At 42.2% G+C, this 16,351-nt stretch overlaps 1 protein-coding gene across 2 annotated transcripts in view; it reads right to left on the bottom strand.

The window, feature by feature from the left end:
• The window catches only part of LOC147008787 (protein rolling stone-like), a 69,482-nt gene that overhangs the window by 39,514 nt on the left and 13,617 nt on the right, over positions 1 to 16,351 (bottom strand). The gene's annotated exons all lie outside the window — the stretch shown is intronic.

Genomic DNA, 16,351 nt, shown 5'->3' with positions numbered 1-16,351 from the left:
ATAGCTACCTCGGTGGAGCGCGTACCTCCACCAGGATGAACACTTTACGTTTTGTATCCCATTGATGGGCCAGATCCAGATCCGCATCTTCACCGAAATCAAATCAATTCGTCATGGTCACACACTTAACATCTCCACCAAGTCTCATCTAAGTCCGTCCATAACTTTTTGAGATATCTTGCTCACAGACAGACAGCCCGATATACCAACACACATGGGTGAAAACATAACCTCTTCCACCTTCGGTGGTGGAGGTAATAATTATACATACAAACCTGTTATCTCCTTTGATGACAATTTCCAAAAGGCCATCACAAGACACATGTAGGTCACAAATGTTAATCTAACTACTGCTGGGTCTTGTTTAAATGAAAGTTGGGAGGAAAGGAGGGACAAAGGAACCTTGAGTGGGGAGGTGGGAGGGGTTGAGGTCAAAAATGAGATCAAAAGGTCGGACAGGTAAAAGGCAGGATTTAGCCTGCTCACCAATGGAACGTGAGGCCGCGTGTGGAGGGACATGTGCAGGTAGATGGTGGTACATGAACAGAGAAATGCCAATATGCGAGTGGGCACATAGTGCTGTGGAATGAATAGGCTCATGTTGCTTGGTGCCCATGCACGCTTCCCATTTTCTTGCGGTGTCGTCTTCCCCCTCCAGTGCCCCTGCAAGCGCTCTTTCTTTCTTTATTTCTCTCTTACATCTCTGTGCATTGGGTTTGTAATCAGCACTACTTTGAATGGTGCGAGCCCCCTCTCTGGACTCTACACTGGGGTGGGGGGAGGTGAGGTGGGGGAAATCGGACAGCCCAGCAGGGATGGAGGAGGGGTCGATGTCGATTAAACATCACTTATGATCATAAAAAGGAAGGGGGGTGAGCTGGTTGACTAAGGCTTGTGGGAAGGACCTGTGGCTTATTAAACAGTCAGTCCCACCAAAGGGGGGCTGACAATATGAATATAACCATGATGAGTCTTCTATACACAAATACACTCCCCCTCCCTTTTCATGGATGTAACATTATTTTGGTACTTCAACTATATCCACAATCCTTTGATTTTTATCATATATGACCCCATAAACACTCCACCTTTTCCCACTTACTTTAACTCCATGCCTGCCTGTCCTATCCCAAATAACCACATCCTCTTTTACCTCTCACTGCTCACCATGACCTGTTTTCCCCACATTTGTTCTCAGTCACATACTTAAACTTTCCAGCCATGCAACCATTCCCTTGCATCCTGCAATCCCTCATCAGAGTCGGATGTCACCACCAAATCATCTGCAAACCTTTCCCAAGGTAACCCCTTTCTTGCTGCCTCACTTAACGTATCCATCAGCACCACAGACAGACAGGTCTGTGAGCCAATCCTTGGTGTTAACCTAGCTTGAGCAACTATTCCTAGTTCTGACTGATGTCTTAGCCCCCGCATAAATCACCTCAACTATCCACACCAGTCTTTCAGGTACTCCTTCTACAGATACCAATAAACCACCTACCTCCCTTGAACCTCACAGTACTCACATCAAATACACTACACACACACTGTACCATTTACCTTTTTAAACGAAAACAGATTTGAGCAGAAACGGAGGTTGACGAGACCGAGACGAGAGCCAATTATTTGGTACCATTTAAGTTAAGTGAGCTCATTGTGGCATCAAATGCTTTAGGATGGAACGCATTTTGAAGTGCAATCCAATAATTGTGTTCTGATGAAGGTGAGTGATTGTCACACCACCTACAGGTTGTTCCAACTCTTGGTCGATGCAGAAAATGAGCTGCAAGTATTTGAATGAGATCTTCATACAGAATAAAGGGGATATCATATCCTATGTATGCCTGGTGTTGGCTTAATGGTGAGGGTGGTGGGCATGGGATCCTAGGGTCCTGAGTTCAAATCCCCCTCCGCTGTTGAATTAATACCAGGTGGGGTTGACTCTGCCTGTCACCCTTCCAAGGTCGACAAAATGAGTGCCAGCTTGCTGGTATCCTGTGTCGGAGTGGCGACCCGTCCAGGATTGTGCCCACTAGCCAAGGAGACTGCTTTGGCAGCACCAACGCTCTGCACAGAGTATGGTCACAATGTATGGATGGATATCCTATTCCTACTATATTAAATAAGACGTGTGTGTGTGTGTGTGTGTGTGTGTGTGTGTGTGTGTGTGTGTGTGTGTGTGTGTGTGTGTGTGTGTGTGTGTGTGTGTGTGTGTGTGTGTGTGTGTGTGTGTGTGTGTGTGTGTGTGTGTGTGTGTGTGTGTGTGCGCGCGCGCGCGAGAGAGAAGATCATGGACAGCATACAGTTTACCCGATTGGTAATTACATGAACAGACCTCTTACACTCACGATTAGGAATATATTCTCACACGTTCTTTGTTTTCACTCCAAACTCCCCCACCACCCCCGACCCACACCTTTACATTTTCCTATTCACAAATCACTGCTTCTCACCACAGGGCACGCCTCATCACACCACCTCCGACCACACACACAATGGACGCCATCAGTTTTCCTCCCCCCTTCACTCTCCTCAGCGACTGGGTTAGGTTGGGCCTTCGACCGTGCCAGGTAAATAAGAGGTTGCAAACACCTCGTACTTTTCTCTCTTCCTTTCTGATTTCCTCGGGTATGTGTCTGATGGAACCTGTCGTGCTGGTGTACATAAGAGTGTGTAAGTTGTTAACAATGTGTTAATTCTGCACTGTGTTTTGTTTTGTAAATATTTGCATGTCCTTATGCCTCACCCACTTGTAATAAACTTGTTTGTGTTATAAATGTACCCAGTTCATCGTGTCTTTTCCACATTGATTGAGTATAGTCTGCACGTAGTGTTTGCTGGGAAGTTTTGCCCCACCAATTTTCTCTTGTAGCCAGTGCACACACTCTTTATCACTCGGCAGCAATCCGGGTGTGCGTCGAGGACACGAGACTCCCCTTGGTGTGACCGTCCATATGTAAGGTACTCACACAAAGTAGTGAAACCCTGCCAGTATTGGCAGTACCAACTGGCGTTCGTGGTTGCTTAGCAACCCACCAGCGCGCAGAGTTATCCGTGCTCGGTGGCCTCAGGACCGGGAGCTCAGGAGGAACTCAAGTGCTTCCCCTCGTGGTGAGCTTCGAACCCCGGATCCATAACAATAATAATCATAATAATAATAGTAATAATAATAATAATAATAAAAAAGAAAAACCCCTCTCCATTTTCTCCATTCTGCGTGAACAGGAATTGAAAGTTGAATTCTGAAAACATATTCATGTGAAGAGACCTCAGACCCAGATACACAGCTGAGTCAACAGGGCCTGCAGAGGAATGGAACAGGTTGTACTTCAAACAATTGTGCAAAACAATGCCAATGGAGGGGGAAATTAATCCTTGAAAGCTTTTGGTTCTATTCCTGCTTTCAGTATTTTGCTCCAATCAAAAGTAATCCCTGTAATAGTAACTTCAGGGTGATTTTTTTTTTATTTCGAGAACCCAAAACAATTCCCATACACTAAAAACTATATCAGTTAGGAACCTAATATTTTGCGGAAATGTAGCCGAACAAGTGTTTTGTGATTTTACATGCCGAGGAATATGAAACCATGCTTCGTCTGTAAAAAAACACACAACATCCAAAACATTGTCTAGTTCTCTTGCCATCCTCTGGAGCCACTCACAGTCGGCTACACGGTTCTCTTTGTCTTGCTCCATTAACTGACGCACTGCATTAATTTTGTAGAGATAAAGTTTGAGTGTCTTGAGCACCTTTCTTACACTGGAATACGAACAGTGAGCTTGTTGTGCTAAACGTCTCAGAGATTTATTTGGGCTTGCTTCCATTCTTTCGCGCACTTCATCCACCCTCTCTGGTGTAACCCCACTTGGCTGGCGCATGTGCTTTTTAACTTTCACACAGCCGTTTCTCTGAACCGCTTCACCAGTTTCCATATCACTGATTTCAAAGGTTTTGTACGACCGCCAAAGCGACTTTTTAATGCAATTTAACATTCCCGAAAGGGTGCATTCTTAAAGGGTGTCATGGCGTGACTGACTGAAAACCGTTAAACGTCACTGCTGGGTCACGTGATAAACCACGTGACACCTGATAACTCGCAGGATCATGTTACGTCTTTCTGTAACATTAGGCTACCTTTACGCAAAACATTAGCTTCCTAACTGATATAGTTTTTAGTTTATGGGAATTATTTAGGGTTCTCGAATAAATAAATAAATAAATAAAACTAGCCGGGAGGCGACGATGGTTCGCCGGCATTATTGAACAATGCCACGATAGGTACAATTGAGTTAGTGGAAGCTTTTGAGGAAGCCCTACCATAAAAACCTATCTCTTACGTCAAAATTGACCAAATCAAATCGGATTTTTTATATGTTGTACTTATGGACATTACGCACAGCTTCTAGGAAATGAAATTGTGAGAAAAAAAAAGTTCAAGTGGGCGTGGCTCGACCACCAAAGGGGCGTGGGACGCCCCTCATACAAAAAGACACAACTTGACCATGATACCTAGCTTGTGTTCAAGTTTCATCAAGATCGCATCAAACGTCACAGAGCTCTGCTCTGGAGAGTCACAAACAGACAGACAGACAGACGGACACACAGACACAGCGAAAATAGTGGTCACTGCTGGCGCCCGCGAACCAACAAATGCATAAATAAACAAGTGGTGCCAGGAACAACAAATCCCACCCATTTAAGGCATAAAGTTATTTTGGGGATCAAATTTAAATTTGATACATCCTTAACCTGAATGTTGATTATAAGGAATATTTTAGTCTTAGTTTGAAGTCAATTAAACCATTTTTGATGAAGTTATGACCGTAAAACTTCGGACCCTACCGATCTTCACGATAGGATTTGTTAGGATTTTAAGTCACAAATAGAATAAGGTTCACTATAAGCTTAGTTTGAAATAAATCAGATCATTTTTGACGAAGTTATGAGCGAAAAACGATTTTGATCTTTTCGTGACCTTGACCTTTGATCCAATTGGACCCAAAAGTTAATGGGGTCGTCCAAGGTTCATTGCCCATCTGTGAATTAAATTTGATAGTGTTTGCTAAAGCCGTTTTGTCGTAAAGTTGCTAACAGACAGACAGACAAACAAACAGACAAACATACCGGACGATTACAATATCCCGCTCCCTCCCTCCGGGGGGGGGGGGGGGGATAATAAATAAAAATCACCCAGTACAATCAGATGTAAACGCAATGGACTACAGGGAATACATAAAGTTTAAATTTAAAATCTAGTAGTGGTAACATACAATGGGTGGATGTGTTTGCATGTATAATCAAGTAGAGTAGTTTATTATTCCAGATGAGTTGTTTCGGTAAAGCTATGACTCAATAATCTGCCGCTGAATATGGAAATGGCCTCTAGTATTGTGATCCAGATTTGTTGTGCTCCTGATGAGGAACTCTTCATACCCAAATGATGATGAAACAAACTACAACAGCACTCTTCGACGTCGCAATGTTGACCAATATTCCTCCGCACACATCATCACATCATTATACATACTTGTACCAAGTTTGACTTTTATCCCTTCAGTAATTCTTTAGTTATCGTGGTAACGAAAATCTATCACGGACATACGCATTGACTGACGGACGGACGGATAACCTGAAAACATTATGCCTCTGGCGACTGTCAGCGGAGGCATAAAAAAACTGCATTACATGTACATTTACATTATTTTAAAACAGATGACGACAGATCCTTTAGTTCCACTAACCAGTTTCAAGTAGATTGCAGGGAAACTCCCCGAGGCTGTGTGCACAAGATTCTCAGATCCACACAGCAATTGAGAATGGTCTCCTCCTTGAACACATCACACCCAAACACATTGGGGGAGACTGCATGCACAGGACAGTACCATTTGACCCAAACGTTTGGGAAAAAGGACAAATGGGGCCGGATAAATGTGGAGGGAAATTTTCTTTTTTAAGGCTTTGAGAATGGGTTGGTATCAAAGTGAGAAAGACTCGTTTACCAACACCATGATGGAATACCACATAACGCCCACCCCAGCAGGCGAGGTAAAGGGTATTTTTAGTCTCACCCCTAAGGGGTTCCCAGACTATTGTAGTGTGTGTGTGTGTCACCCCTAAGGGGTTCTCAGACTATTGTAGTGTGAGTGTGTGTGTGTGTGTCACCCCTAAGGGGTTCCCAGGCTATTGTAGTGTGTGCGTGTATAATGTGTGTGCATATAATATACTGTATAACATGTCATGTATAATATGTGAGCATATACTATCGAACACCGCTAATCGCAGACCCTGTGTATTTGTGGGTCATAAAGTGTGACCTGTTTCGAAATTCACGCTTCACGTACTTGCAGTTTTGTTTATTTCATTATTATTTTTTACTGCATTTCAGGACTGGTCTCCAAAATTCATCTGAAAAATTGGAAATTAGCTAACATTACAGCATTACATAACTCGAAATGCAGTCGGTAGAGTGCACACATCCACCACGTAATGCCTGATCCACGAGAACATATCGGACCCAATAATTTTTTGAAATATCATGCGATACAGTATATCGTTTTGGCCCCATCTCTCAATAGTGAAGAATCACGATAAAGTTTTAAAAAAAAATTCTCATATCCGCATCTGGTTTCGGATCTTCACTAAAATTGAATCAATTAGTCCTTGTCACACACCCAATGTGTCCGACCAAGTTTAGTGCGAATCCATCATACTTTTTGATATATCATGCAATTTATCATTTTCAGCCCCATCTCTCAATGGTGAAGAATTAGTTAAAATTAAATAATTGTCGTATCCAGATCTGGAAATTGGATCTTCACCAAAACTATGCGTTGTTGTCCTTGGCCGGTCACCGACATACACAAAAAATTTCAGAATGATTGCTTGAAAACTACGGCCAAAAATTGTGTGACAAACAGACAGACACAGACAGAGAGACAGACAAACATACGTGGCGAAAAAAATATTTTGCCAAGTAACAAACAGACAGACAGACAGGGGTGAAAATATAACCTCCTTCCACCTTCGGTGGTGGAGGTAAAAAAGGTGCAAAAACGGATCTCCTTAACTGCAGCCCAATTAGCTTTCTGTCCTTCCAATCATCAGAAAGGTCATGGAATCCATCATTGCAGTTGACAAAAGATCATTCCTTTTCTCCAACAGCCTCATCTCAGATCATCAATTCGGATTCAGACCTGGTCACTCTACCTTGGACATGCTGCTTTGAATCCCCCAACAATGGATGGAGGCCCTCAATATCAGTCATGAGAATCAGGCTGCCTCTCTGGACATTACTCGAGCTTTTCATACAGTCTGGCATCCTGCCTTGCTCTCCAAACTCAATGCCGATGGAATCCAAGGCCAACTCCACTCTTGGATTACTGACTTCCTCCACCGTCGTTGCCAACGTGTGGCTCTCAACGGAACCCTTTCATCTCCTCTCCTTGTCAAGGCTGGAGTACCCCAAGGCAGTCTTCTCGGCCCCATCTTCATCAATAATCTCACTGACTATCTGGAAAATCCTCTATCTCTTTGATGATAACTCCACACTCTGCCCTGACATCTTTAATCCTTCTGGCAGACAGGTAGCAGCCTCTGCCCTCTCCTCAGACCATGACAATTAAAAAAAAAAAAAAAAAAAATCACAAACAGGCCAAACACTTGGAATGTCTTTCATTCTTGAGAAATCTCTCCGTCTCTGACATACACACACACACACACACACACACACACACACACACACACACACACACACACACACACACACACACACACACACACACACACACACACACACACACACACACACACACACACACACACACACACACACACACACACACACACACACACACACACATATTATCGACTAGTAAATACCACCCGTCGCTTCGCACCATAAATCCTCTTTATCTCTTTGCTGATGATGCCACTCTCTGCCATTACATCATTCATCCTTCTGATATCCTTTTGACAGAGGCAGCCTCTTCCCTCTCCTCAGACCTTGACAAAAATCACAAATTGATCAAATACAATTTTGCTGATTTATCCACATTATCCACCATTTGCGATTTCCCTTACCCCTTAATGTTACCTGCATCCCTTGTTTGTCGTCTCCATCTACTTTCTTCCTCTGTCCTTCTGTTGGTGTATCCCCTTTCTCCTGCTGTTCCCTTTGTTATGTTGTGTCATGATTTGTTCTGTGTAATCGCTATTCCATGAGACCAAACCATGAAGACAAATAAATAAATATAATGAAATTAAATAGAAAAAAAAAATAATAATGCCTCGACATCTGCGGCATTTTTCAGGAACCTATCCCATGCGAATTGCAGAGTCCGACAGTAATATATAGTACGTCACGTATAATATGTGTGTATATAATATACAGCATAATGTGTGTGTTTATAACATACAGTATAATATGTGTGTATTTAACATACAGTATAATATGTGTATTGAACATACAGTATAATATGTGTCTATTTAACATACAGTATAATAAGTGTGTATTTAACATACAGTATAATATGTGTGTATTTCACATACAGTATAATATGTGTGTATATAATATACAGCATAATGTGGGTGTATATAATACACAGTATAATGTGTGTGTATATAACATACAGCATAATGTGGGTGTATATAATACACAGTATAATGTGTGTGTATATAACATACAGTATAATGTGGGTGTATAGAATATACAGTATAATATGTGTGTATAAAATATACAGCATAATGTGGGTATATATAATATACAGTATAATGTGTGTGTATATAATATACGGTATAATATGTGTGTATATAATATACAGCATAATGTGGGTGTATATAATATACAGTATAATGTGTGTGTATATAACATACAGTATAATATGTGTGTATATAATATACAGTATATGTGTTACAAATATACAGCATAATGTGTATACAACATACAGTATAATGTGTGTAAATATTATATCCAATATAATGTGTGTGTATATAATATAGAGTATCATGTGTGTGGAAAAACATACAGAATAATATGCATGTATATAGCATACAGTAAAATGTGTGTGTATATAACATACAGTATAATGTGTGTATATAATATACAGGATAAGATGTGTATAGAACATACAGTATAATATGTGTGTATATAATATACAGGATAATATGTGTATTTAACATGCAGTATAATATGCATGTATATAATATACAGTATAATGAGGGTGTATATAACATCCAGTATAATATGTGTGTATATAACATACAGCATAATATGTGTGAATATAATATACAGCATATGTGAGCATATAACACACAGCATAATGTGTGTAAATAACATACAGTATAATATGTGTGTATATAATATACAGTATAATATGTGTGTATATAATATACAGTATAATATGTGTATATAATATACAGCATATGTGTGTATAAAAAAAAAACAGTATAATGTGGGTGTATATAATATACAGTATAATATGTGTATATAATATACAGTAAATGTGTGTTACAAATATACAGTATAATATATGTGCATATAATATCCAGTATAATGTGTGTATATAATATACAGTATAATATATGTGTATATAATATTCAGTATAATATGTGTGTATATAATGTACAGTATAATGTCTGTGGAAAAACATACAGAATAATATGTGTGTATATAATATACAGTATAATGTGTATATAATATACAGCATATTTGTGTGTATAAAAAAACAGTATAATGTGTGTGTATATAATATACAGTATAATATGTGTGTATATAATATACAGTATAATATATGTGTACTAACGATACCCATGCACATGCATGGGATAGCAGTACAACATAGCTGGTAGCAGATGACAGACCGTACACGGGGAATGACAAAAATACGCATTCTACAAAATGCAAGTGGTACTATGGAACGCCAAGACTTCCCAAACATTGTCGGCATGTCCGCCAAGTGCCACAGCAATTTAATAGGGATCGTGTGATGGCGAGCCGAGTTTTTAGTGTGCAAGCTTGGTATTATAATAGAGATATAATATACAACACATGTGTGTGCATAAAAAACTGTAAAATGTGTGTGTAGATAACATACAGTACAATATGTGTATATAATATACAGTATAATGTGTGTATATAATATCCAGTATAATATATGTGTATACAATATAATATACTGTATAATGTGTGTATATAATATACAGTATAATATGTGTGTATATAATATACAGTATAATATAAGTGCATATAATATACAGCATATGTTTGTGTACATAATATACAGTATAATATGTGTATATAATATACAGTATAATATATGTGTATATAATATCCAGTATAATATATGTGTATATAATATCCAGAATAATATATCTTCTTCTCCTTCCTTTTTCGGCTTGCTCCCGTTAGGGGTCGCCACAGCGGATCAACCGTCTCCATTTCGCTCTATCCTCCACATCTTCCATTGACACTCCAACCACCCGCATGTCCGCCCTCACCGTATCCATGAACCTCTTCTTTGGCCTTCCTCTCCTCCTCCTGCCTGGCGGCTCCATTTTCAACATCCTTCTCCCGATATACTCCGTTTCCCTCCTGTGCACATATCCAAACCATCTCAATCTCGCCTCTCTCACTTTGTCTCCAAACCGTCCTACCTGCGCTGTCCCTCTAATATACTCATTTCTTATCCTATCCATCCTCGTCACTCCCAACGAGAATCGCAGCATCTTTAACTCAGCCACCTCCAGCTCCGCTTCCTGTCTTTTTGTTAGTGCCACCGCCTCCAAACCATACAACATAGCTGGTCTCACTACCGTCTTGTATACTTTCCCCTTCACTCTTGCAGCTACCCTTCTGTCACAAATCACTCCTGCAACTCTTCTCCACCCACTCCATCCTGCCTGCACTCTCTTTTTCACTTCTCTCCCACACTCTCCGTTACTTTGGACAGTTGATCCCAAGTATTTAAACCAATCCACCTTCCCCACCTCAACTCCTTGCAACCGCACCATACCACCACCCTCCCTCTCATTTACGCACATGTACTCTGTCTTACTCCGACCGACTATCATTCCCCTTCTCTCCAGTGCGTACCTCCACCGCTCGAGGCTCGCCTCAGCCTGCTCCCTACTCTCCCTACAGATCATGATGTCATCCGCGAACATCATAGTCCATGGGGACTCCAGTCTGATCTCGTCCGTCAACCTGTCCATCACCATTGCAAACAGGAAAGGGCTCAGAGTCGATCCTTGGTGCAATCCCACTTTTACTTTAAACCGGTCCGTCATTCCTACTGCACACCTCACTGCTGTCACACTGTCCTCATACATATCCTGCACGATCCTCACATACTTCTCCACCACTCCCGACTTCCTCATACAATGCCACAACTTCTCTCTTGGCACCCTATCATAAGCTTTCTCTAAATCCACAAACACACAATGTAACTCCTTCTGGCCTTCCCTATACTTCTCCAGCAACATTCTCAAAGCAAACATCGCATCAGTGGTGCTCTTTCCTGGCATAAACCCATATTGCTGCTCACAGATCGTCACCTCTCCTCTCAACCTAGCTTCCACTACTCTTTCCCACAACTTCATGGTGTGGCTAAACAACTTTATCCCTCTATAATTTTCATCCTCTCATGGCATCCTCTCACTTTCCAAGACTTTATTAAACAATCTGGTTAACAACCCCACTGCCATCTCTCCGAAGCACTTCCATGCCTCCACTGGTATACCATCTGAGCCAACCGCTTTTCCACTTTTCATCTTCTTCATAGCAGTCTTCACTTCATCCTTACTGATCCACCCCACTTCCAGATTCACTATCTCCACCTCTTCGAACCTTCTCTCTCTCATTTTCTTCATTCATCAGCTCCTCAAAGTACTCCATCCACCTTCTCAACACACTCTCCTCACTCGTCAGCACATTCCCATTTATGTCCTTTATCACCCGAACCTGCAGCACATCCTTCCCAGCTTGGTCCCTCTGTCTTGCCAATCGGTATAAATCCTTTTCCCCTTCTTTTGTATCCAACTTCTCATAGAGCTCGTCATATGCCTTTTCCTTGGCCTTTGCCACCTCTCTTTTGCCTTTTGCCACCACTCCTTGTACTCCTGCCTACTTTCTTTATCTCTCTGACTATCCCACTTCTTTTTCGCCAACCCCTTCTTCCTTATTCTTTCCTGTACTTTCTCATTCCACCACCAAGTCTCCTTATCTTCCTTCCTCTGTCCAGATGTCACACCAAGTACCTTCCTAGCTATCTCCCTCACAACTTCTGCTGTCGTTGCCCAATCATCCCACCCATCTTTACCACCATCCAACGCCTGTCTCACCTCCTCTCTAAATTTCACGCAACAGACTTCCTCCTTCAGCTTCCACCATCTGGTCCTTGGTTCTTGGTTCCAGTATAATATATGTGTATATAATATACAGCATATGTGTGTGTATAAAAAACAGTACAATGTGTGTGTATATAATATACAGTATAATGTGTATATAATATACAGTATAATATATGTGCATATAATATACAGTATAATGTGTATATAATATACAGCATATGTGTGTGTATAAAAAACAGTACAATGTGTGTGTATATAATATACAGTATAATATATGTGCATATAATATCCATTATAATATATGTGTATATAATATACAGCATATGTGTGTGTATAAAAAAACAGTACAATGTGTGTGTATAAAAAAACAGTACAATGTGTGTGTATAAAAAAACAGTACAATGTGTGTGTATATAATATACAGTATAATGTGTGTGTATAAAAAAAAACAGTATAATGTGTATATAATATACAGTATAATATAAGTGCATATAATATCCATTATAATATATGTGTATACAATATACAGTATAATGTGTGTGAATATAATATACAGTATAATGTGTGTATATAATATACAGTATAATATGTGTATATAATATCCAGAATAATATGTGTGTATATCATATACAGTGTAATATATGTGTATATAATATTGTTGTGGATTTTCACCCGCCCTGCGTGCGGGCTATTGCCTTTTACTCGATTGCGGCCGTGCGCGCCCACCGAACGAGCAATCCAGTCGTAGCTTTCGGATCAACGCCAAAACCCAGCTACGGGTGTTGTTAACCACACCATAAACCAGCCAACTCTTCTGTCCACGTGCTACAGGGTCGATTGCCGAATTGTCGATGTACCTAATTATTCGCGCAGACAGAAATGCCAGGGATTTATACCTCAACGGAACCTGCACGAAAACGAGCCGCTTTAAGCAGCTCGTTCCGTTTGCGATTGCCGAGCGGTTTTAAATTGTCAAGCCCCATCGGACCAGATGTACATTTTATCGGCTATTAATCAGCAAGCTAATTATTCCGAACGCAATTATGGCAGTCAATGGAGGAAGGGACGCAACGACCAGGTGACATTCAGCAATGGGGACATTTATTTGTACACGTAAGCAATGCAATGAATGGGGGTGGGGGACGAGACACGAGTAAAAACCTACAGCCGATATCTATTTATTATGTACATGCACTTAATCAGTTCTACTTGGTAGACAAGGCGCCACAGACTTTCATGCAAAAACCCCAGAAAAGAAAGATAGAACTGGGCTCGTAAGCCTTTCATGTTCCTCGGAGCTGGGATGACCGAAGGAGATCCGCGAGGCCGTCCGTGCAGGTTACCTTTGCGCCCTTGAGGCGATTCGATGGTATTTTTGTCGGCGACCCTCCGTATGTCTCTGTTGTCAAAGCGGCAGCTGTTGTAACAGCGGCTTGGTTGGTCCAGGGTCTAGCAGCGCGGCCTGGTCGATCGGGCCTGGCCGACGACGCTTCAGAGGAGCGAACGGGCCTTGCTCTTTGAGTTGATGCTCTTTAAGAGCCCGCTCACTCCTCAGCGTCGCTCGGACTGTTATATAGCTGGCTGGCGACTTCTCTCCAGCTGGCGACCTCTCTCCGGCTGGCGACTTCGCTGCTGACTCCAACGGCCAACAACGACCAACAACTTGGTGACTTGGCTGGCTCCCACAACGAAAGAACTCCACTCCTCCAACCAAACAGCAACTTGACTGGACTCACCAACTCGACTGCCTCCGCCGACCAACTCCTGACTGGACTCAACACCTCGACTGCCTCCACCGACCAACTTCTGACTGGACTCACCAACTCGACTGCCTCCACCGACCAACTCGACTCTCGGCGTCGAAACGCGCCTTTTTTTATAGCCCGGAGGTGAAGCCGCTGTAGGCTTCGCCACCCGAAGGCAGCGCTTGCCCCTTTCACCCTTGAACTTTCACCCCTGGCTGGCTCCGCCCCTTTCATCGTTTTCATCCGTTTTGCAAGTCACGCGCGGCCGTGTTTGAAATCACTTTTCCGCTGTCGAGGATGCCATCGTGTTCGTTTGTGGAGATGTTGTTTGTTGGGGATGTTGTTGGTGAAAAGATGGCGGTGCCGTGGAGATGCTGGTCAGGGGATGTTGGCGGTTGTGGAGAAGGTGGTGAGGAGATGTTGGCGGTTGTGGAGAAGGTGGTGAGGAGATGTTGGCGGTTGTGGAGAAGGTGGTGAGGAGATGTTGGCGGTTGTGGAGAAGGTGGTGAGGAGATGTTTGTTTAAAATAAAGAGAGGAAAGAATAACACTACCTCAAGATTCACAGCCCGGACCATGAATAAATCCCGTTATACATCGGTGGGGAAATCTAACATGGACACACCTTATCTTCGGGGAACCTGAATGGTGATCTGTGAATTTCCACAACCGTAACAATATACAGCATATGTGTGTGTATAAAAAAACAGTATAATGTGTGTGAATATAATATACAGTATAATGTGTGTATATAATAAACTGTTGAGGATTCAGTGGTGGCGGGTTTCAGACGAGCGTGTCAATCACTGTCGGTAACCAGTTTGGGTTTTTGCACCCTACTCTCGACAGCCAAATGTTACAGATTCGGCGCCACCCTAAAGGCGCTGACACACCTCGATGATCTAGCCAGCAATGGCAACGTATAAAAATGTATGTAAAACGTTGGCGTACACTGAAATTTTGATGTTTTTTTTAAGTTTTGGTCGTATTCATAACGTGTTGGTCGTATGCATAACATATTAGTAACGGCCACAGAATGTTTCGTTGTCTTATAGATAACTTATTCCAACGAATGCTTAGCCTGTTGTCAGCGTTCACAACCTATGCCCAACGATAGTTTAACTTAGGCATAGCGCGCTGCACGTATCGCCGACGAACTCGTGGCGTAGCCTGTTAAAAACCTGCCGCACGTCGATTTAAATCATAACCGCCTGAGAATTGGAAGTGTCAACCACGCAGTCACACCTTGATTTAGCCAGCGTATGCCGACCTATGAAAAAATGTGTCTAAAACGCTGGCACACGTCGAATATGTTATGGGTAAGTTGTGTATACGTTAAGAGCATGCTGAAAAACGATGAAGTACGCTGCCATATTTCGTGGTACGTTTAGTACGTTGTGAAATTTCAAGCATGATGAAAATTTTACGACATACTCGCCGTATGGCTCACATGTTCCGCTATGCTGGGAATAAGTTGTAGGCACGATATGCGATCGTTGACACACGTCAACACAAGTTCCTTGTACGTTACTCATAAGTCGAAACACAGACGTAATGTTTAGCATACCCGAAACTTATTTTCTCCGTCAAGGCACATTTTCTTTTTTCTCCTTGGCTCCGTGAAGGCACGTGACGAAATATCTGAAGTTGTTGTTATTGTTGTTTTACTTTTTTTTTTTTTTTAGTCTATCATGAATTTTAAAATATTGTTACGGCTGTGGAAATTCGCAGAACACCATATAGGTCCTTAGTTCAGTTATGCCGATAAGTCCGTGTTCAGTTAGATTTCCCCACCGTTGTCTAATGGGATTTATTCATGTCACCCGGACTGTGACCTTTGAGTTAGCCGTTTTTCTTTTACTATCGTTATTTTGGACCAACCGCCATTACTACCACCACAAAGCGCCACCAACCACAACAACTACGATCACCACAACCACCTTCTCGTCAACCACCAACATCCCCACAGACAACGAACAGCCGCCTTCACAACAACCACCTTAACCACCACCACCCAACCACACCATCCTCAATACCACCACAAACGCCAGCCACACCACCCTCCCGACCACCACGAACGCCAGCCACACCACCATCAAGACCACCACAAAACGCCAGCCACGCCACCATAACACCAACCACACCACCACCGCATTTCCACCTCAGCACGGTTGCGAGAAGCCTGGCATTCATCGGGGGAGAACGGACGACGGCCTCACCCCTCCCCCCAACGACAAACACGTGCGGAAAAAAAACGAAAGC

This window comes from Eptatretus burgeri, chromosome 18 (genome assembly GCF_056783735.1).
Source record: "Eptatretus burgeri isolate ZD-2024b chromosome 18, Ebu_testis_v1, whole genome shotgun sequence".
Taxonomy (NCBI): Eukaryota; Metazoa; Chordata; class Myxini; order Myxiniformes; family Myxinidae; genus Eptatretus; species Eptatretus burgeri.
Note: the sequence above shows the minus strand (reverse complement) of the source record. Positions and strands in the feature narration are given on the sequence as shown.